The sequence below is a fragment of the Cherax quadricarinatus genome, chromosome 40 (genome assembly GCF_038502225.1).
Source record: "Cherax quadricarinatus isolate ZL_2023a chromosome 40, ASM3850222v1, whole genome shotgun sequence".
Classification (NCBI taxonomy): Eukaryota; Metazoa; Arthropoda; class Malacostraca; order Decapoda; family Parastacidae; genus Cherax; species Cherax quadricarinatus.
Window position 1 is genome coordinate 18,294,120 of NC_091331.1, and position 23,927 is coordinate 18,318,046.

Consider the following 23,927-nt stretch of genomic DNA (forward strand, 5'->3'; position numbering starts at 1 on the left):
TTAATTGTATTTACATTATTTCTTATGGGGAAAATTGATTCATAAATCGTCTATTTCGATAATAGTCTCACTTCCAGGAACGGATTAAGGACAATAAATGAGGGACCACTGTATTTCTAGTAAATGTCAAACCTGGTGAGCTTCAACCAGGTCCAAATAGGAAAAAAGAGACAGAAAAGAGAAGGGGACTCTTCTCCCAAACAATAACATTTCCTCCTCCTCTCTTCTCAGCACTATCCTAATAGGCACTCAACTCCTTTTAGCGAAGTAAAGTGAAGTTAAATTTGAATTTATTTTATCTAATTCTTTTGTATTTATGTATGTATTTTAGTATTAAGCAGTGTTTAAATTATTTTATGCAACCCCATCAATGTATAACATGCCAATAACAATAGGATTTTTTTCATGGTAACGGATTTATCGTTTTCCCTATATTTCTTATGGGAAAATTTGTTTGGTATACATAAAGTCCAAGGTCCTGGAACGGATTAAGGACATATACAGAGGTACCACTGTATCAAACTTTGCCAATACTATTTTACTTTATATTCATCAGTTTCAATAAAATACAACATTATGAATAACCTTAACTACTACTTCAGCATCTGGGTGCATACAATATGCTATTCCTACCACCTAAATTTTTCTGGTTTCTTGCTGAACTCTGTTCATAATGATACCATCTTAAATTGACTTATACTTTACTCAGTTGGGTTCGTATCAAGGGATCATGGGGCATTGGCCTGAGAGTGCCAATGTGAATAATTTTCACATACTGTACCTTACTTGAGTTATACAGTATGCAGAAAACGGCATTACGTATTTGGATTAATAACACCAGAGGGTTAGAGAGACTCAGGATAACTGTTTGGTAACAGGGGCAGGAGGTATTAGGAGACTTGCCATATGTCCCACCTCATAATGGCTTGACTTCACATTCTCACAATTGAGAGCCAAGCAAATTTACCAATGACTGTTTATGGGCTCTTGCAAAGCACCATGGATGGGTTACATTTCATTAACAATTCAGTTTACTCACCCTCAAAAGGCTTCCTTGAGTAGTTGCTACAAGATCTGCAGCAATATACATTGTGCTGCATAGTCCACTTGTCTAGTAAAGAGTCGTATGTCAGTTTCAAGGCCATTACAAGGGTTATATTATATCCTTGTCAAGACTAACAACAACCCCCTGCTTCAGTACCATACCTTTTCTAAACTTCTTGACTTGTATGATGCAGTACACAAGACTCTATATCAAGCTCTTATGCAATGCCATGTAGTCTATTACTGCTCAACATCGTACTCCCCTGATAAAAATCTGAAAAACAGATTACAGTCTAAGTTATTCAAGTCACATTAACCGATGCTTTTACAAAGTATTAAATTCACAGATGTTTTTTACAAAGTGATGTTTTAATTTTTATAATACAGTACTGTAGCTGTAATAGGCATTTTCATTAAAGTCCATTTAGTTTGCATTACACTTGTGCACAAATGCAGTACATGTATACAGAAACTTTATATTAAAAAAATAATACTGTACTGCTGATAAAATGCAAACACTTTTAAGATATAATGGCAATCATATGTTATGTCCAAATTTTTATGGATAAGATTTAAACGTAGTTTCTAGTAACATGTTCTATTACTACAGCATATGTTAAAGATACAAAATATCACTCTCCTCTTTCTAGAGCTTCATAAAACTCTTAACAAAATTATGAAGCTAACATATTTACTGAATCTAAAGGTGACAAAATATATTTTAAAAACTCTTTCCCATATCCAAATACAATTTCTAAAAATGAATGTGAAAAATAATTATCTCAAAAGTAAAACTCCCCCTTCCTCCTTCTGAAGCCACTGATACATACTGTACTGGAATTAAGTTCAAATGCTTTTCTTCCACAGGTCCTAATTACACAAGCAATATTCCAGAGAACTGAATCAATAGCAGAAATGTGACCAGCAACTATCTGATCACTACCTCCATCAAAAACCACATCAGTCAGGCTGTAATGGATACATAAGCCTTCAGGCTACCTAGTTAACCCGTAAATGGTCCAAGCAGATCTACGTTCACATGTGTAGTGCTACAAAAGTAGATCTACGTTTTTTTACATATTTTCAAATATAACAAAAAAAAAAGTAGATCAAAGTTTTTTTACACATTTTCAAATGTAAAAAAACAAAAAGATCTATTTTTTTACATACTTTCAAATGTTGAAAAAAACGTATACTATATACATTTGGCCCGTTTACGGGTTAACCAGGCAAGCAACAGAAAAGTCTAGCCACAGACTGGCCAGCAGTAGTATGACAAGCCTTGAAGCCAGTCACAGGTATACTACAGGTATACTACTAATGACTACCTCGCATTAGTATTAAGATTACATAAGATTTTAATAAACTTAACCACTACTATCTTATCTAGATTTAAGTAGTTATTATGTACTAGGATTAGTCTGCCCGAAAGGCCCCAGCATGATAGTGGCTTTCCTTGTACTAATTAAACCAAAATTGTAATTATACTTTGTAACCTTTACAAGGAAATAAAATCTTTATCTTTTCTTCTTTATTAAATGTACTTGGCACCAACCACACCCCTTTAACCCCTTGACTGTCACAACCCCCAATCCTGAGGTGTCTCCTGGTGTCGCAAAATTTCAGAAAAAAAAAAAATATTCTTTCTTATGAAATGATAGAAAATCTTTTCCCGATTGTAATGACACCAAAAAAAACGAAATTTGATGGAAAACTGACGGAATTATGCTCTCGCGAAGTTAGCGACCTCGGCGATATTTACAAATCAGCGATTTCGCCCACTTTGAGCCCTATTTTCTGTTGTCCCAGTCGACCAAACTCATAGCTATTTCTTTAGAACTCCATTTTCTCTATCGATTGAGTACAAGAAACTGCCCATTTACCGATTTCAACTACCCAATAATGTGGTCAGAAATTTGCAATTTGGCCAATTTCACAAAAATTAAAAAATATGACAATTTCAAAATAAAGTCCAGAATGAACAATGCAGACATTCGTGGTTCTAAAATAACATTTTCTTTGTTCATCAGTCATGTCTCCAGGCCCCTCTGATATTACTCTTGCTTTCTATTTTGAATTTTTATTCAAAGAAAAAATAGAAGACTTACTATTATGCAGACTACTCCAATACTGTAATAATTGTATAAATAACATCAACCCATTCATGACTGCATATTAGAATGGCTAGTTGGGCATTTATTGGACAATGACATCATTTGTTTACTTTTGAACATTGGCAAAAATCAAACATTTCCCCTACTTTGAGCTCCATTTCCAGGTTCTTTTTATAGTAAAATCAATCAAAATCAGCTATATTTCTATAATATGTTTTCCATTCTATCAAATGAGACCAAGAAAACGAGAATACAACCATAAATACTATACGAAAATAGACCATTTTAATTAAAAAAAACGGTCGGAGTTTTTTTTCTCATTATGCACTGCGTGCTCCAGGATTTTTTTTATATGGTGCACACTGACCACATAGACCCATTCTCTCACATGTGGGCCTACCAGCTTTCTCCTGCTTGATTTGAAGCCGCTAGAATTTATGAGTATATATACGTCAAACACGGTACCTCGTAAGACGTATATATACGGCCGCGACAGTCAAAGGGTTAAAGAAGATCAACAATAGCCTAAAAAAACTCAGCAATTTAACTGAAATAGCTACTCTTATCTTTAAAACAGCTGAACAAGTATACTGCCTACAATACAGTGGACCCCTTGATTACATCGCCGTCAGATTTCGTAATAAGTAACGTTTTTTCTTCAAAATATTGGCTTGGTGATCATCACTGAACTTGGTATTAGTCATTCGTCCCGAACGTGTCCACATGGTCTGAGCAGCCCAACACACCATTTTCAGCCAGTGTACTACTGTTTATCAGCCAGTGAGGATGATCCCTTATGTTCATACTATACATTTTGTATTATTCCATTCTTTTTAATGCTTGTACCTGCTAAATAAGCCACCATGGGCCCAAAGAAAGCTTCTAGTGCCAGCCCTTTGGTAAAGGGGTGAGAAACACCATAAAATTCAAGAAAGACATCATTGCAAAATATGAAAGTGGACTGCGTGTCGCCGAGCTGGCCAGGTTGTATGACAAACCCCATAAAACCATCACTTCTATCGTGGCCAAGAGAAAGGAAATCAAGGAGGCTGTTGTTGCGAAAGGTGCAAATATGCTTACAAAACAGAGAACGCAAATACTCGAAGATGTGGAGACTTTGTTGTTGGTGTGGATCAACGAAAAACAATTATCTGGAGACAGTGTTATGCAGTCAATAATTTGTGAAAAGGCAAGGCAGTGGCATGATGATCTTGTAAAGAAAATGCCTGGAACTAGTGCTGATATTGGTGAATTTAAGGACAGCAAAGGCTGGTTTGAGAGATTTAAGAAGCATAGTGGCATACACAGTGTGATAAGGCATGGTGAGGCTGCCAGTTCTGACAAAAAATTGGCTGAAAAATATGTTCAGGAATTCAAGGGGTACGTAGAGCGTGAACAATTCAAACAAGTGTTCAACTGTGACGAAACAGGCCACTTTTGGAAGAAAATGCTGAAGAGGTCCTACATCACGCAGGAGGAAAAGGCACTCCCAAGACACAAGCCTATGAAAGACAGCCTCTCATGTTTTGTAGTAATGCTAGTAGGGATTTCAAAGGGAAGCCTTTACCGGTGTATCACTCTGAAAATCCCAGAGTGTTTGAGAAAAACAGTGTCCCCAAGAGTAAATTGTGTGCGATGTGGAAGACAAACAGTAAGGCATGGGTCACGAGGGACATTTTCCTTCACTGGTTCAATGTTTGGCCCCAGTGTGAAGAAATACCTCCTGGAAAATAAATTGGAACTGAAGTGCCTCCTGGGTAATGGACAATGTTCCTGCTCATCCTCCAGACTTGGAAGAGTAAATGGTGCAGGAGTTTCATTTCATCAAGGTGAAGTCCTTACTCCCTAATACCACTCCTCTCCTCCAGCCCATGGACCAGCAGGTCATTTCAAATTTCAAAAAACTGTACACCAAAGCAGTTTCAACAGTGCTTTCAAGTGACCTCAGACACTGAATTGACCTTAAGAGAGTTCTGGAGGGATCACCTCAATATCCTCCACTGCATAAACCTTATAGGTAAGGCTTGGGAGGGAGTGACTACCAGGACTTTGAACTCTGCTTGGAGAAAACTGTGGCCACAATGTATACAAGAGAGGAATTTTGAAGGGTTTGGGGCTGACCCTGAGGAGCCTATGCCAGTTGTGGAAAGTATTGTGGCATTGGGGAACTCCATAGGGTTGGATGTGAGTTTCGAGGATGTGGAAGAGTTGGTGGAGGACCATGATAAAGAGCTAACCACTACAGAGCTGCAAGAGCTTCATCTGCAACAGCAACAGACCACAGGTCAGGAAAGTGCTTCAGAGGAGGAGGAAGAGAGATGGAGGAAAGTGCCTTCTTCAAAGCTTAAAATTTGTACAATGTGGACGAAGGTGCAAACATTTATGGATGAACTTCACCCTGACAAAGCCGTTGCAGGCCATGTTTGCAACATGTACAATGACAATGTTGTGTCTCATTTTAGGGAAGTTTTAAAGAAACGCCAGATACAGACCTCTCTGGAACACTTTTTTGAGCGACAGGGACCCAGTGACTCTCAAGCTGGTCCAAGTGGCATTAAAAAACAAAGAAGGGAAGTAACCCTGGAAAAGGACTTGGTACCTGAAGTCTTTATGGAAGGGGATTCCCCTTCCAAACATTAGTACACCTCCATCCTCTCCCCTCCTCCCATTTCATCACTCATCAATAAGTCTTCAATAAAGGTAAGTGTCATTTTAGTATTGTTTTATTCTGCATGTCTCATTGTTTTAGTGTAGGGAAATGTATATTTCATGTAAAAAAAAATATTTTTTTTAATACTTTTGGGTGTCTGGAATGGATTAATTGGATTTCCATTACAGTATTACTTTTGGGGAAAATTAATTCGGAAATTGTCAGATTCGGGTTTAATCACTCTCTCTCTGGAACGGATTAATTACGAAAACCGGGGGTCCACTGAAATTGCAATGACACATGTAATAACAAATACAGTGGATCCCCGACATTCAATGGCATCGACATTCGATGCATTTTAACGCAAAAATTTCGCCTCGACATTCGATACGATTCGTACGAGACGTGTCCACATGTGGCCTGAACTGCCCTGTGTGTGCTAGTGTTTACAAGCCAGCCTGTGTGCGCGCATCTAAGGATACATTCGGTACATTCCATATTATCCATATTATCACTGTTTTTGGTGCTTGTTTCTGCAAAATAAGTCACCATGGGCCCCAAAAAAGCTTCTAGTGCCAACCCTGTGGTAAAAAGGGTGAGAATTAGTATGGAAATTAAGAAAGATTTTGAAGGGTTTGGGGCTAACCCTGAGAAGCCTATGCCAGTTGTGGACTTCATTGTGCCTACTTCAAAAATTAAGGAAATGTGTGCAAAGTGGGTTGAACTGCAAACCTTTATGGATGAAAATCACCCTAACACAGCTATTGCAAGCCATGCTGGTGACTATTGCAATGACAATGTTATGGCCCATTTTAGACAAATCTTAAAGGAACTGCGACAGAGGTCCAGTGACTCTCAAGCTGGTCCTAGTGGCATTAAAAGAAGAAGGGAAGTAACCCCGGAAAAGGACTTGCTACCTCAAGTCCTAATGGAAGGGGATTCCCTTTCTAAACAGTAACAACTTCGACACTCTCCCCTCCTCCCATCCCATCAATCATCACCAGATCTTTATTTTATTTTTTTTTTTTTTTAATAATTTGAACATACATACAGAGGTACAAAAAAATACAGGTAAGAGCAGCATGCCAAAGCCACTTGTATGCATAGCATTATGGGCAGGCTTAAAATTAACTTAAGATTAACTAAGCAATGATGTAATCAGAGATAAAACATTATTGTAAACAGATAACAATAAAGCACAAATGAGTATTACAAAGACAGGTCATATGGTTGCATGCATTGCTGTACATTCAGTAGAATGGAGTAATCTGTTAGGTAGTGTATTTAAAAAATAACAAAGTTAGATTGGGTCTTAGGTTTAACATTTATGTGATATAATTAGGCCTCATTTAGATTATGCTGCACAGTTTTGGTCACCGTATTACAGAATGGATATAAATTCTCTGGAAAATGTACAAAGGAGGATGACAAAGATGATCCCATGTATCAGAAACCTTCCCTATGAGGATAGACTAAGGGCCCTGAAACTGCACTCTCTAGAAAGACGTAGAATTAGGGGGGATATGATTGAGGTGTATAAGTGGAAGACAGGAATAAATAAAGGGGATGTAAATAGTGTGCTGAAAATATCTAGCCTAGACAGGACTCGCAGCAATGGTTTTAAGTTGGAAAAATTCAGATTCAGGAAGGATATAGGAAAGTACTGGTTTGGTAATAGAGTTGTGGATGAGTGGAACAAACTCCCAAGTACCGTTATAGAGGCCAGAACGTTGTGTAGCTTTAAAAATAGGTTGGATAAATACATGAGTAGATGTGGGTGGGTGTGAGTTAGACCTGATAGCTTGTGCTAACAGGTCGGTTGCCGTGTTCCTCCCTTAAGTCAATGTGACCTGACCTGACTAGGTTGGGTGCATTGGCTTAAGCCGGTAGGAGACTTGGACCTGCCTCGCATGGGCCAGTAGGCCTTCTGCAGTGTTCCTTCGTTCTTATGTTCTTATGTTCTAATTGTGAGAAACATTTAAGATATACAAATTATAAGGTTCAGTTATTCAGTATTTATTTGGTTTTGGGTGAGTAAGTGATCTTTGAGAACAGACTTGAATTTATAAACAGGTAGTGTTTCTTTTATATTTACAGGTAATGAATTCCAGATTTTAGGGCCTTTTATGTGCACTGAGTTTTTGCATAACGTGAGATGGACACGAGGAACATCAAAGAGTGATCTGTGCCTTGTATTATGGTCATGTGTTCTGTTGAGGTTTGCAAGATGTTTGAGGGGAGGGTTAATATCTGAGTTAAGTTTTCTATGTATGTAATAGGTGCAGTAATAAGTATGGATGTTTTGTATGGTGAGTAGGTTTAGTGTTTTGAATATTGGTGGAGTGTGCTGCCTGTAGTGGGAATTTGTTATCATTCTGACTGCAGCCTTTTGTTGGGTAATTAGTGGTCTGAGATGGTTAATTGTTCTTGAGCCCCATGCACAAATTCCGTAGGTGAGATAGGAGTAAATAAGAGAGTGATATAGGGCCAGGAGGGCTGACTGTGGAACATAGTACTGTATCTTCAATAGTATGCCTACAGTCTTGGAAATTTTTTTAGAAATTTGTTGTATATGTGTATGAAATTTGAGTCTATTATCAAGGTGGATTCCTAAGAATTTTCCCTCTGTTAGCTTTGTGATAGGTGATCTGTTTATCATTATGTTAAGAGGGACATCTGTAGCTCTGTTACCAAACTGAATGAAGTAGGTTTTGTCAATGTTTAGTCTAAGTTTGTTAGTCCTCATCCAGGTAGATATTTTCTGTAATTCGGTATTTACAGTATTGGCTAGCATGACTGGGCTCGGGTGAGAGAAGACGTATGTAGTGTCATCTGCAAATAGTGTGGGTTTGAGAAACTGCGAAGCATTTGGTAGGTCATTTATGTATAGGAGAAAGAGAAGAGGGCCAAGGACACTTCCCCGTGGGACACCAACTGTAATTGGTTGTGCGGAAGAGTTTGCCCCATTTGTGTACACATATTGGCTTCTGTTGCTGAGGTATGACTTGAGGTAGTTGAGGGAGTGCCCTCTTATACCATAGTGTGACAATTTTATGTGGAGCAAGTCATGGTCAACTGTATCAAAAGCTTTACGTAAGTCAATGAAGATCCCCAGTGGGACTTCTTTTTTCTTCATTAAAGGTAAGTATCAATTATTCTATTGTTATTATTCTATTGTTATTGTTGTTACTGTAATTATTCTAATGCATTAAACTTAATATTTCATGTGGTAAATTTTTTTTTCATACTTTTGGGCATCTTGCACGGATTAATTTGATTTCCATTATTTCTTATGGGGAAAATTAATTCGACTTTCGATATTTTTGACATTCGATGAGCTCTCAGGAACGGATTAGTATTGAATGTCAGGGGTCCACTGTATATAAAGGTGGTAATTCACCTAATGTTAATTACAAACCTGTACCAAACCTAACAATATACTAACAAAAAAACTTTGAAAAGTAAACATGTGATGTGCTAAATAGAAAATTTCAGTGTGTGCTTACAAAATAAGATCTTTTATATGTGGAAATAAATTATATCAAATACCAACACAATGGAAATATAAACACTTAAGCAGTATAATGTGATCCTTTATTTACAACGTTTTTGCCCACGCAGTGGGCTTTATCAAGTCACAAACAGATCTACCTGGGTGAAAGATACGCGAGCATTTATAGGATGAGAATGCTGGGTCAGGTGGAGAATGCCGCATGTGACAATATTCGAGTAGGGTGACAAAGTCTTGGCTTGGCAACCCTTCCCATTTCATAGACTCTGCCCTCTCACGTGCTAAGCATAATTTCTTCTCTCCCAAACTCTCTACTCCTGGGAACTCTTCTGTCCTCTGCCTTCCCTACATTTCCGGTCTTTCTAATCTCAACAATTCTCTCTGTCCCTTAGACATCAAGCTTACTTTCCGCCAGACTAACACTCTTCGCACTAATCTCGTTTATACCTCTCCTCCCTCTACAGATGTTCCTGGTGTCTACTCTATTTCTTGCTCCTCCTGTCCTCTACAATACTTTGGAGAAACTGGCCAATCTCTTTCTGACAGACTTAGGGAGCACAAAAATAGTGTTAGGCTTGCCGACACTAACAATGCTCTTTTCTGTCACATCAGAGATCACAGCCATCCTATTGACTGGTCTTCTGCTAAAACTGTCTTCCCTACTTCCAACTTTAACATTCGCCGTCTTGTTGAATCCTCCCTAATACACAACTTTCCTTGTATGAATCTTAGTCCTGGCATCGTCTCTGTAGATGCCTTCCTCTCCCACTACATTGTAAAATGCTCCAAACTTCAGAACACCCGTGACTTAACCTGATTCCTCCTTTTTTCTTCTTCTCCTTCTTTCCCTTTCCTCTTTCCTTTTTTCTCTTCTGGGTTGTCTTTCTTCTGTCTTGTGTTTCTGTCCCTTCATTATTTATTTCATTATTTCCCCTCCCCCCCACCTCTGTGTTCTTGCTCTCCCTCTGTGGGCACCTAGCTCCCTTGCAGTGCTCCCCTTTCTTTGTACAGTGGACCCCCGCATAACGATTACCTCCGAATGCGACCAATTATGTAAGTGTATTTATGTGAGTGAGTTTGTACGTGTATGTTTGGGGGTCTGAAATGGACTAATCTACTTCACAATATTTCTTATGGGAACAAATTCGGTCAGTACTGGCACCTGAACATACTTCTGGAGTGAAAAAATATCGTTAACCGGGGGTCCACTGTATTTGACTGGCTCCTCCTCCTTACTTCCCCATTTCTACTACTACTACTACTACTACTACTACTGCTACTACTACTGCACTTCACTACTGCCTAACCACTGCCTACCACTACCGCCTACCACCTGCCGCCTACCTACCTACCGCCACCACCTACCGCTGACCAACCACCGCCTACTACCTACCGCCTACCTACCACCTGCCACCGCCTACCACCGCCTACCGCCTACCACCGGCCTACCTACCTACCGCCTACCACTTCACCTGCCACCTGCCACCTACCACCGCTGCCACTACCGCTGCCACCTACCACCGCCTACCACCACCGCCACCACTCCACCACCGCCACCACCACCGCCTACCACCACCGCCACCACCACCGCCAACCACCACCGCCACCACCACCACCTACCACCGGCCTACCACCACCACCACCGCCTACCACCGGCCGCCACCACCGCCTGCCGCCACCACCGGCCGCCTACCACCACCGCCACCGCCACCACCACCGCCTACCACCTGGCCGCCACCACCGCCTGCCACCGCCTGCCGCTGGGCCACCGCCGCCGCCACCTGGCCGCGCGGGTTATTTGTGTATCGTTCTAGTCACGGTATTGTGTTTTTGTTATTTAGAGTCTAGAACCTTGGATAGCTTTGAAAAGAGATTGGATAAGTATATGAGTAGACTTTCTGCATTGTTCCTTCATTCTTTTGCTCTTATGTGGGATAGCGATGAAGAGGTTTCTTGGCAAGGGGTGGTTGGTTCAGCTATGTTATAGAAGCCGTTGTTCCGGTTGAAGTTGTTGAATGTACAAATAAGTGATAATTCCAGGATTCTTCGGCAATGAGTGTTGTCTTCTCTGGCGATAAGTCTTGCGTTTCTGTAGTTGATTAAATGGTTGTGTGAATTTTGGTGTTGAACACAGGCATTCCTTGGATCATCAGATCTGCCTGCATACTCGTGTTCTGAAATACGTGTTTGGAGGTCTCTGGATGCTTCGCCGACATATAATTTGTCCCAGTCATTATGTCATGTGGGTTTTCGATACGTGGATAGGGTAAGAATACTCACGTAGGCTGGTAGTACGTATAATATATAACGGGAAGTATGGGAAGGCACCAACAGCCGACCTGCCTCTCTCTGCTCTCTATCTTGAAATCCTGCTATGGTCAGCAGCAATATGAATACAGTCAGTGATTCACGCAGAGACGGTTGGTAGTGAGTCATCTACTGGTACACTGGTTACTGGTAACTGGTTACTAGGAACTGGTACTACTACTGAGAATTACAAGGGATTGTGTATACCCCTGCAGAGGATTGAAGTTTGTCCTGTCTATTACTGGTAATGTCCTTGATGGTGGTGAATGTAGAGGTAGATACTTGGAATGAGGTTTTGAAAAAGATGTTGGAAACGTGTTTGGCAATGAAGTTGGTGGGGAGGACTATGTATCTCTTTTCGGCAGTGTCCTCTCTGGGTGTGTTAAAGATGTTTAATGCCCGTCGTCTGCAGTCTCTAGTGACGAGGATAGTGAAGTTTAGAAAATACGTACTTGTTCAATAAGAGAGTATTCTTCCTCAAGGAAGAATGAGTTCCTTGAGGAAGAATACTCACTTATTGGGCAACGTTTCTGTATACAAATGTCTTGACAAGAGAAATAAACAACAATATGAATTTGTTTAAAGATCTTGGTTCTCAAAAACACAGGAGAAATAAGTCACTCTGTCTGACTTTTTTATGGGTTATCTTAGGTAATTTATACATGTGTGATATTTGTATTTATGTGCACCTGTACCTAAATAAAGTTTTTTACTAACTACTGCTGGAATTGTTTCAAAGTAATTTATTGAAGTGTTAGTAAAACAATTTGTTTTAACATTTGTAGCAGTTATTACAAATAATGATAAAATACAAATGCAAAAACTAATCTGAAATTTCAGTATCATTGTGCAAGGCATACAATAAACTGAAGGTTCATAGAATGCACAGCATCTTGGGCAAAACTTAGACTATAAATACCGTGTACTATACTTAAAATTTAGTTTTGTTATATTTAAGCTGGAGAAGCATTTAGAGAGGGTGTTGGTGAGTTTGGGGTGCCAGGTGTAAATGATAATGGGGAGCATTTGATTGAACTTTGTATAGAAAGGGGTTTGGTTAAAAGTAACATATTTTAAGAAAAAGAGGGTAAATAAGTATACAAGATATAAGATGTAGGGCAAAATGACAGAAGCAGTTTGTTGGACAAAGTATTGGTAGATAAAAGACTGTTGGGCAGACTTCAGGATGTACATGTTTATAGAGGGGCCACAGATATATATCAGATCACTTTTTAGTTGTAGCTACAGTGAGAGTAAAAGGTAAATGGGATACAAGGAAAATAAAAGCAGCAAATAAGAGAGAAGTGAAGGTTTATAAACTAAAGGAGGAGGCAGTTAGGGAAGATATTAAACAACTGTTGGAAGACAGATGGGCCAGTGAGAGCATAGGCAAAGGGGTAGAAGATGTATGGGGTGGGCAATGGGGTAGAAAATGTATGGGGTAAGTTTAAGAATATAGTGTTAAGAGTGTTCAGCAGTACAGTGGACCCCCGGTTAACGATATTTTTTCACTCCAGAAGTATGTTCAGGTGCCAGTACTGACCGAATTTGTTCCCATAAGAAATATTGTGAAGTAAATTAGTCCATTTCAGACCCCCAAACATACACGTACAAACGCACTTACATAAATACACTTACATAATTGGTTGCATTCGGAGGTAATCGTTATGCGGGGGTCCACTGTAGTTTGTGATTACGGGAAAGTGGGTGCAGGATGGAAGAACAGTGATTGGTGGAATGATGATGTAAAGAGAGTATTAAGATAGAAAAAGTTAGCATATGAGAGGTTTTTACAAAGTACAGTGGACCCTCGACCAGCGATGGCATTGATTAACGATAAATCTGACTAGCGATACATTTTATCGCAAAAATTTTGCCTCGATTAGCGCTAAAATACTCGACCAACACTATTCGTTCCGTCTGAGACGAGTCCACTTCTGGCCAGTGTTTACAAGCCAGCCAGCCACCGCGGTCGCTTCCAAGCATACAATCGGAACATTTCTTATTATCACAACCTTTTTAGTGATTGCACCTGCAAAATAAGTCACCATGGGCCCCAAGAAAGCTTCTAGTGCCAACCCTACAGCAAAAAGGGTGAGAATTACTATGGATATGAAGAAAGAGATCATTGCTAAATATGAAAGTGGAGTGCGTGTCTCCGAGCTGGTCAGGCTGTACACAAAACCCCAATCAACCATCGCTACTATTGTGGCCAAGAAAATGGCAATCAAGGAAGCTGTTCTTGCCAAAGGTGCAACTATGTTTTCGAAACTGAGATCGCAAGTGATAGAAGATGTTGAGAGGCTGTTATTGGTATGGATAAACGAAAAACAGATAGCAGGAGATAGCATCTCTCAAGCGATCATATGTGAAAAGGCTAGGAAGTTGCATGACGATTTAATTAGAAAAATGCCAGCAACTAGTGGTGATGTGAGTGAATTTAAGGCCAGCAAAGGTTGGTATTACAAAAAAAGTAATTTTTAAAAGAAGATGTTATTAAGATTTACTTCTTTTGTAATAAAGAGTTCGGGATACATAAATACACACATTAATAAATTAATCTTTAATATATAAAAATCAACTATCTTTGGTCTAGAGGTATTTGAACTATGATATATAATATGTACATGTTACTATAATAAATTATAATTAGCAATTTACTAAAATAATAAATAATTAATAACCCTACACAGGGTACAACTCTTGACACTACTGTCACTATATATATATATCTCTCTATGCTAAAATAATAAATTAAGTAACATTTGTATAATAATAAATTACAATCAACTGCCTCTCACGACACGAAGTCAGTCACACGACACTGTTCAGTGTACACTACAACCAGGCCATCTTCAGTGTCCCACGACACCCTTTTCATCTCAGTGTTCCACTACGGTCCTGTGCATATCTCAGTGTTCCACTCCATCGTACGTCCCTCAGTGTCACACTACGGTCCTGGCCCAGTTCAGTGTAACACTCCAACCTTTTCTTCATGTAATGTCCCACTAAACAGCATCTGACGACTCCGGCCCACAGTTGATCAACGTAGACGGTGAGTCCACAGACATCACCGGTAGTCCAGTAAATCCTCTCCAAAGGCGGTTGACACACCGCTAGCCGAACACCATGCTGCAAGCTCACTGAATGCGGCCGTCAAGTAACTGAGGCCAACAGACTCAGTGAGCTGCGGTGAGCGGTTCTTCTAACGCCAGTAGATAGGTACGATTCGGTGGTCAGGTACCTACTGCATAGACGTGTACCCTGAGGAGTTCAGGTACTTAATGTTGAAGCCAGTAGACGTGTACCCTTCGGTGGTCAGGTACCTACTGCTTAGGTGTGTACAGCGAGGCGCTCAGGTACATAATATTTCTAAAGCCAGTAGACGTGTACCCTTCGGTGGTCAGGTACCTACTGCTTAGGTGTGTACAGCGAGGCGCTCTGGTACATACTGTTACTAAAGCCAGTAGACGTGTACCCTTCGGTGGTCAGGTACCTACTGCTTAGGTGTGTACAGCGAGGCGCTCTGGTACATACTGTTACTAAAGCCAGTAGACGTGTACCCTTCGGTGGTCAGGTACCTACTGCTTAGGTGTGTACCGTGAGGCACTCAGGCTCTTACTGCTCTAAGGCCGGCTCAGCAGCCCCCACATTGGGTTTGATGACGCACCCAGTGGTACTGCCGGCCGGCAGGTTAACTATTTAACCGCTAGTTTGGCAGGGGCCGCAACACCCCCACCACAAAAGGACCGACACACAAAGATCAATGTAATATGTATCCCGAACCGTCATCCCGGATATGATCGTCCAGAAATCATTCTAGATAATCATTATCCTCCCGGACAGGCCCCCATATATTACAAAAAAAGTAATTTTTAAAAGAAGATGTTATTAAGATTTACTTCTTTTGTAATAAAGAGTTCGGGATACATAAATACACACATTAATAAATTAATCTTTAATATATAAAAATCAACTATCTTTGGTCTAGAGGTATTTGAACTATGATATATAATATGTACATGTTACTATAATAAATTATAATTAGCAATTTACTAAAATAATAAATAATTAATAACCCTACACAGGGTACAACTCTTGACACTACTGTCACTATATATATATATCTCTCTATGCTAAAATAATAAATTAAGTAACATTTGTATAATAATAAATTACAATCAACTGCCTCTCACGACACGAAGTCAGTCACACGACACTGTTCAGTGTACACTACAACCAGGCCATCTTCAGTGTCCCACGACACCCTTTTCATCTCAGTGTTCCACTACGGTCCTGTGCATATCTCAGTGTTCCACTCCATCGTACGTCCCTCAGTGTCACACTACGGTCCTGGCCCAGTTCAGTGTAACACTCCAACCTTTTCTTCATGTAATGTCCCACTAAACAGCATCTGACGACTCCGGCCCACAGTTGATCAACGTAGACGGTGAGTCCACAGACATCACCGGTAGTCCAGTAAATCCTCTCCAAAGGCGGTTGACACACCGCTAGCCGAACACCATGCTGCAAGCTCACTGAATGCGGCCGTCAAGTAACTGAGGCCAACAGACTCAGTGAGCTGCGGTGAGCGGTTCTTCTAACGCCAGTAGATAGGTACGATTCGGTGGTCAGGTACCTACTGCATAGACGTGTACCCTGAGGAGTTCAGGTACTTAATGTTGAAGCCAGTAGACGTGTACCCTTCGGTGGTCAGGTACCTACTGCTTAGGTGTGTACAGCGAGGCGCTCAGGTACATAATATTTCTAAAGCCAGTAGACGTGTACCCTTCGGTGGTCAGGTACCTACTGCTTAGGTGTGTACAGCGAGGCGCTCTGGTACATACTGTTACTAAAGCCAGTAGACGTGTACCCTTCGGTGGTCAGGTACCTACTGCTTAGGTGTGTACAGCGAGGCGCTCTGGTACATACTGTTACTAAAGCCAGTAGACGTGTACCCTTCGGTGGTCAGGTACCTACTGCTTAGGTGTGTACCGTGAGGCACTCAGGCTCTTACTGCTCTAAGGCCGGCTCAGCAGCCCCCACATTGGGTTTGATGACGCACCCAGTGGTACTGCCGGCCGGCAGGTTAACTATTTAACCGCTAGTTTGGCAGGGGCCGCAACAGTTGGTTTGAGAGATTTAAGAATCATAGTGGCATACATAGTGTGATAAGGCATGGTGAGGCTGCCAGTTTGGACCAAAAAGCAGCTGAAAAATATGTGCAGGAATTCAAGGAGTACATAGACAGTGAGGGACTGAAACCTGAACAAGTGTTTAATGGTGACACTGACAATGTTGTGAAACACTTTAGGAATGTCATAAAGGAACGGGAGGTACAGGCCTCTATGGGCAGATATGTTGTGCAACAGAGGTCCAGTGACTCTCAAGCTGGTCCTAGTGGCATTAAAAGAAGAAGGGAAGTAACCCCGAAAAAGGACTTGCCACCTCAAGTCCTAATGGAAGGGGATTCCCCTTCTAAACACTAAGACCATCAACACACTCCCCTCTTCCCATCCCATCAATCATCACCAGATCTTCAATAAAGGTAAGTGTCATGTAACTGTGCATGTCTTCTTCAGTTTGTGTGTATTAAAATTAATATTTCATGTGTTAAAATTTTTTTTTTTCAATACTTTTGGGTGTTTTGCACGGATTAATTTGATTTCCATTATTTCTTATGGGGAAAATTAACTTGACTAGCGATTATTTTGACTAACGATGAGCTCTCAGGAACGGATTAATAGCGTTAGTCGAGGGTCCACTGTAGAAGTGATGCAAGGAGGGAGGAGTATATGGAAGGAAAGAGAGAGGTTAAGAGAGTTGTGAAGCAATGTAAAAAGAGAGCAAATGAGAGAGTGGGAGAGATGTTATCAACAAATTTTACTGAAAATAAGAAAAAGTTTTGGAGTGAGATTAATAAGTTGAGAAAGCCTAGGGAAGGAATGGATTTGTTAGTTAAAAAAAGGATAGGAGAGTTATTAAATGGAGAGTTAGAGGTATCAGGAAGATGGAGGGAATATTTTGAGGAATTGTTAAATGTTGAAGATAGGGAAGCTGTGATTTTGTATAGAGGCCAAGGAGGAATAACATCTTATAGGAGTGAGTAAGAACCAGTTGTGAGTGTGGGGGAAGTGCATGGGGCAGTGAGTAGAATGAAAGGGAACAAAGCAGCTGGTATTGATGGGATAAAGATAGAAATGTTAAAAGCAGGTGGGAATATAGTTTTAGAGTGGTTAGTGTTTTTATTTAATAAATGTATGGAAGAGGGTAAGGTGCCTAGGGATTGGCAGAGAGCATGCATAGTTCCTTTGTATAAAGGCAAAGGGGACAAAAGAGAGTGTAAAAATTATAGGGTAATAAGTCTGTTGAGTATACCTCGTAAAGTGTATCTAAACTTACTCCCTGTTCAGAACATCCACACTTACTACTGTGCAATCTACATCTACAGGACCTTAAATTCCAATATTAACCTTGACCTAAAATGCTATCTTGATAGTTGTGACAGGACCCACAGGCATAACACCAGACACAAACATCTCTACGACATTCCCCATGTCCGACTAAACCTTTACAAAAATTCAATGTATGTCAAAGGCCCTAAAATCTGGAACACCCTACCTGAAAACTCTAGAACTGCAGACACATTCATCACCTTCAAAACTACCGTTAGAAAACATCTCATCTCCCTGATACACCCCGTCAACTAAGTACACAAAAACCACCTGGTGGTTCACACTTGCACTCAATCACTCACCCATTTGACTATAAGCACAGAAATACGAATCTTAATCTTAAAATAATGATTCCTAACTAGTCATAAGTTTGCCTGTGATACTCCAATATAGAAACTATGTATTGTGCCAAAACAAAAGCATTCACATTGCTAAACTCACAAACTAGTATTTAGTCACTTAGTATTTAGTCAACTTACTCCATAATTTGTAATAATTTAGGGTTAAGAATTAATCCAAGTTTGCCCGAAATGCCTAGCCATGCTAGGTGTCCTAGTGGCCTCCTCTGTAATTAGTATTTTATTACATGTAAACCACACAATAACCAAAATCTGTAAACCCCACATTGTAATCCTTATAGAGAATAAACTTGATTGAAAGAATTAAGAGAAAGATGGAGAGAAGGATAGCAGATGAACAAGGAGGCTTTAGGAAGGGTAGGGGGTGTGTAGACCAAGTGTTTGCAGTGAAACATATAGGTGAACAGTATTTAGATAAGGGTAAAGAGTCTTTGTGACATTTATGCATTTGAAAAAGGCATATGATAGGGTGGATATGGGGGCAATGTGGCAGATGTTGCAAATGTATGGAATAGGAGGTAGGTTATTGAAAGTGGTGAAAAGGTTTTATGAGGATAGTGAGGCAAGAGGGAGATTATTTCCCAGTAAAAGTAGGCCTTAGACAGGGATGTGTTATGTCACCACAGTTGTTCAATATATTTATAGATGAAGCTGTAAGAGAAGAGAATGCTCGGGTGTTGGCAAGACGTGTGGGGTTAAAAGATAAAGAATCTAACACAAAGTGGGAGTTGTCACAGTTGCTCTTTGCTGATGACACTGTGCTTTTGGGAGATTCTGAAGAGAAGTTGCAGAGGTTGGTTGATGAGTTTGGTAGGGTATGTAAAAGAAGGAAATTAAAAGTTAATATAGGAAAGAGTGAGGTGATGAGGATAACAAAACAATTAGGTAATGGAAGATTGGATATCAGATTGGAAGGATAGAGTACGGAGGAGGTGAATGTGTTCAGATATTTGGGAGTGGGCATCTCAGCAGATGGGCCTATGAAGGATGAGGTGAATCATAGAATTGACGAGGGGAAAAAGGCGAGTGGTGCACTGAGGAGTCTGTGGAGACAAAGAGCTTTATCTATGAAAGCAGAGAGAGGAATATATGAGAGTATAGTTATACCAATTCTCTTGTATGGGTATGAGGCATGGATTGTGAATGTTGCAATAAGGAGAAGGGTGAAGGCAGTGGAGATGTTATGTCTGAGGGCAATGTGAGGTGTGAATATACTGCAGAGAATCCGTAGTTTGGAGATTAGGAGGAGGTTTGGGATTACCAAAACTATTATCCAGAGGGCTGAGGAGGGGTTACTGAGATGGTTTGGACATCTAGAGAGGATTGAACGAAACAAAATGACTTCGAGTGTATAAATCTGTAGTGGAGGGAAAGTGGGGCAGGGGTCAGCTTAGGAAAGGTTGGCGAGAGGAGGTAAATGAGGTTCTGTATGCGAGGGGCTTGGACTTTCAGCAAGTGTGAGTGAGCATGTTAGATAGGAGCGAATGGAGACAAATGGTTTTTAGGACTTGATGTGCTGTTGGAATGTAAGCAAGGTAACATTTATGAAGGGATTCAGGGAAACTGGCAGGCCGGACTTGATTCCAGGAGATGGGAAGTACAGTACAGTGCCAGCAGGAAGGAAGAGTGTTAATGTTGCAGTTTTATAACTGTAGTGTAAGCATGCATCTGGCAAGACAGTGATGGAGTGACTGATGATGAATTTTTTTCTTTTTCGGGCCACCCTGCTTTGGTGGGAAGCAGCCGAAGTGTTAATAATAAAAATAATAATATTTAAGTTTACATTTTTATTTTTTCCCCAAGGATCTAATATATACTATTAATAGGAACTCAACAAGAGATACAAGTTACTAATTAATTAATAAATAAAAAAATACAAGATAGTATAAGACTATCTATCAATATATTGGAGTTGAAGGTAAGTTGAAACAAGAAAAGCATAGAGAGGATTGGATAAATACAACAGGTTTCAGGATTTGTGTATCATGGTACATGTATATTCCTGTTAAGATCACATTAAGATAAGATGCTTTTTAATAGTAGCTTTGAAGCAGATAGAGAACTTTTGGAATCCTCAGAGAAAGTGTTCCCAATTTTTAGGCCATTTGTGTAAATTGCGTTTTTACACAGGTCGAGTTGAACATAGAACATCAAAGAAATTTTTGTCTAGTATTATGTAGTTCTGTTGCAGTTATCAAGGAATTGTTTGAGAACAGGGTTTATGTATGAATTGATCGATCTATATATACATATAATGCACAGTAGTGAGTGAATATTGTGTATAGTGAGTAAGCTTAAACTTATGAACAGTGAGGGCACATGCTAAGACTAGACTAGGTAATCATTTGTACATCGTCGTAAGCTTCTCTCTTCTATGTGCGGGTTATTTGTGTAACATTTTGTCATGCTATTAGCTTTAGGTAATCTGCAGTAGTAGATCTCCAAGCACAAATACCGTAAGTGAAGTAAGGATAAATAGAGAGTAGCACAAAGTAATTACTGCTATTAAGTTCTAGATGTGGGCATTGAATTTCAAGTTGCTGTCGAGGCACAGACCTGAGAATTTTCCCTTGTTTTGTCTTACAATGTGAGAGCAATTAACTGTATTATAGTTAGCTGGACATCTGCAGTTCCGTTCCCAAACATTACATAATGTTTACCACTGAATATATCATTGTTTAGTTAATCTTAAGTTAATTTTAAGCCTGCCCATAATGCTCTGCATACAAGGGGCTTTGACATGTTACACTTAACCACTGTATTTCTTTGCACTTCTATGTATCATATTCAAATTAATAAATTAATATACAAGGGCTAATCAATATTAAGAGTTTATTAGCAGTCATCCAAGTACATAGATATCTTCAAGCACTCCTCATTAATAGTGTTACTAAGAGAATTCAGATTAGAGTGAGAGATGACAAAAGTTGTCATTTGCAAACAGAACAGGTTTAAATAACTGAGACGCATTGGGAAAGAATAAGCAGAGGGCCGAGAACACTGCCCTGGGGCACCCCATGTCAATAGGTAGAGTTGACAAGGTTGTGCTCTTGATGGAGACCTAGTGGTGTCTGCTGTTAAGGAAGGGCTTTTAAGTATGCAGGAGTATGGCCTCTGATACCATAATGTTCTAGTTAAAGATACAGGTTATTGCTGTTTACTGGATCAAAAGCTTTCCCAAGGTCTATAAAGAGGATCACTGGATATTCATTATTTTCAACTGCTGCATAAAGTAAGTGCATCACTTTTATAATTGCATCATTTGTACTTTTTCTTGGCCTGAAACCAATGTAGTAATATGCCTGCATTTCATAACAAAAGGAAATTATGAGTGATTTCTCCAAAGGATCAGATTTCCATATTAAGATAAAAAATCTTTCCAAGCATTTCTCAGATTTATCATACCTTCTGTATTAAATGCAAACTATTTCCTCGCTTCAGTGGAGAAAAATAATCATTTCACCCTCACAGTGATTTAACTTCACAGGCAGAGTTTACATGAAACTATTTCTCGTCTAGAGCACTCTCCTGCCTCCATGGGTGGTGAATACTGTTTTGTATGGAGCTGCTCCACTGCAAGTGTTTAGCTGACTACCTGAGGCACTGACACCACAACTTACACCAGTGTCAGGTTGGCACCAGTACTGCTGCACCAGTGCCAGGCTGGAACTACAATTGCTCCACCAGGGTAAGTCTGGTACCTCTTCTGATGTACTAAGTGTCAGATCTGCACTAAAACTGCTACACAAGTGTCAGGTTGGTGCCACAACTTCTCCAGTAGGCTCACCCTGGCAATGCACCTGATTCACTAGTGTTATGGTCACATTAACTGATCCACTAGTATCAGGTTGGCACTATTACTGATCCCCTAGTGTCAGATTGGCATCAAAACTTCTCCACCAGTGTCAAGTTGGTACCACCAATGTCAGGCTGGCACCACAACTGCTCCACTAGTGTCAGATTGGCACCACAACTATTCCACTATCAGGTTGACACCACAGGCAGCACAGCTACAACACCACAGTATGCGGTTGGCACCACAGCTACAAAACCACAGTATGCGGTTGGCACCACAGCTACACCACCACAATAGAGCCTGGCACCATAACAGCACAGCTACACCACCACAAGAAAGGCTGGCACCACAACAGCGTGCTCCACAGCTGGCACAACAACAACACTACCAAGCTGTCTGTACTTGGTGCCACTCTGGTCCTCTCCTCCCCCCCCCCCCAGCACCCTCGCCAGCCCCAGCATCTGGGTGCAGCTTGTCGTCAACGACGCAAAACCCATTTATTCGCAAGTGATACGTCTAGTCGATTCTTTATCCATATAGACATTGAAATAAGAATTAAAGATACCATACAATGGCAGTTTTATTTTAAGTGCTTATGTGATAATATCGGAAATACTAGTTAAAGAAGGCGACAAGCCCCGCCCCCGCCTTCACCTGATGCCATAGTGGTAGGCTAATTCAGCTGTTAGTTCTCAAGGAATATTTCGCTGTTACTAAATTTAACTAGGATTTAATTAGGCTTAACAATTATTTTCCACAAACAGGTGCTTCTCCAAACATTTTAGCTATGAACAGAAGATTACATGTCATGTATTCAATACTACACAATAAACACAATAAAAAATTCCAAACAAACGAATCTGTACACTAGAATATTGGCGAGTACTAAACAATATGAAAATTGAGAATAGACTTGGTAGTAACATCGTGATCAAGTTTCTCCACTTCCCTGTTTCAAGGGTAAACTAGCTGAAAACATTGCTTGTTAACAACCTATTTTAGTTTGCAAGGCGGGCTTATAATAAACAGGGAAACGCTTAACTAATAATGGTGACATAACTCTAGCAATAGGGATAATTAGGATTGATTCAAGAGGAAGTCAACTCTTAATTCCTCGGAACAAGAGCCCTTCATCAGCATAAAGGCACCCCCCTGGAAAGTTGTGAGGTGGGGTGGATTGAGCTCAAGCTCTTGGTCTTGCCTTAAATTTCGATCATCTGACATGAAATGGGTTATTTACTTTTGTGCCCTTACATAAAATTTATTCCACTTCTTTTTTACCACTATTACGTTGCAGAAATGTTCTTGTTTCATTTATTTATTTTTATTTATTTATTTATTTATTTAATAATTTGAACATACATACAGAGGTACGAAAAAATACACGTAAGAGCAGCATGCCAAAGCCACTTGTATGCATAGTATTACGGGCTAAGATTTCGTTCGGATTTTTAACCCCGGAGGGTTAGCCACCCAGGAAAGTCAGTGCGTCATCGAGGACTGTCTAACTTATTTCCATTGGGGTCCTTAATCTTGTCCCCCAGGATGCGACCCACACCAGTCGACTAACACCCAGGTACCTATTTGCTGCTAGGTGAACAGGACAACAGGTGTAAGGAAACGTGTCGAAATGTTTCCACCCGCCGGGAATCGAACCCGGGCCCTCCGTGTGTGAAGCGGGAGCTTTAGCC

The 23,927-nt window shown here is 40.2% G+C and overlaps 1 protein-coding gene across 7 annotated transcripts in view; it reads right to left on the reverse strand.

The window, feature by feature from the left end:
* LOC128706492 (eukaryotic elongation factor 2 kinase) overlaps positions 1 to 23,927 on the reverse strand; it is a gene marked incomplete at its 3' end in the record, with an annotated part of 256,511 nt that overhangs the window by 209,323 nt on the left and 23,261 nt on the right. For 2 of the 7 annotated variants that reach the window (XM_070092761.1, XM_070092757.1), the window contains 2 exon segments: positions 1,207 to 1,318; positions 21,846 to 22,655. 7 annotated transcript variants of the gene reach the window in all.